Here is a 729-nt window from a genome sequence, read left to right as displayed (position 1 = left end):
TTTTTCTGAATTTTTTGAGCCGGTTAATTCTACAATTTTCAAAAACGTGACCACCAGATGAACACGGTGGTCAAACTTCGTATTTTTACGTTTCAGACCATTCTACATCATTTCCAAGGAAAATTAGGAAATCGAAAAATAGAACGATTACAAAGCTTCCATTCGTAAGCAAAAGTATCGGAATCGACAAATAACTGTTGAGAGATTAGCTCGCGTTAATTAGTAATTACTGTCCGTGATATTTACTTCTGCAACTCGTGAACCCATCTCACTCGATTCCTCGAATCGCAAGTGGAAATGAGATGTGACTTCTTGCAGCAGCGATAAGGGGGTAGTGGTTAAATTAATTAACAAGTTGGTTTAAAATAATGACTGGGAGTTGGTGATGTGGGAATTTACGCGCAACTCGTTTGGGGCTATTGGTAGTAGAATTAAGGGATGCTCTCCGCAAAGTGAACATTATCGGTTACAACCATATCCATAATCCACATGTGGTCATTATCTAGTTGTGCGTTGGACTAAGGGTTGATTCCACCCTAGTTTCTGACCTCGTGACTGAGGAAGTTGAGGGTGCGGAAGGGACAGGCGAAGGGCGGAGAGACCGAAGAGCGTTAATCCTCATCCAACATGACCAATTCTACCAATGATATTGGCATTCCACGGTGCATTGCAATGAAATTAAGGTATTAGGTAGTTCATTTGTCCGTATCTGTTGATGCTGGTGGAGAT

Source organism: Fopius arisanus, unplaced genomic scaffold (assembly GCF_000806365.1).
Source record: "Fopius arisanus strain USDA-PBARC FA_bdor unplaced genomic scaffold, ASM80636v1 scaffold00018, whole genome shotgun sequence".
In the NCBI taxonomy this organism is placed as follows: Eukaryota; Metazoa; Arthropoda; class Insecta; order Hymenoptera; family Braconidae; genus Fopius; species Fopius arisanus.
Note: the sequence above shows the minus strand (reverse complement) of the source record.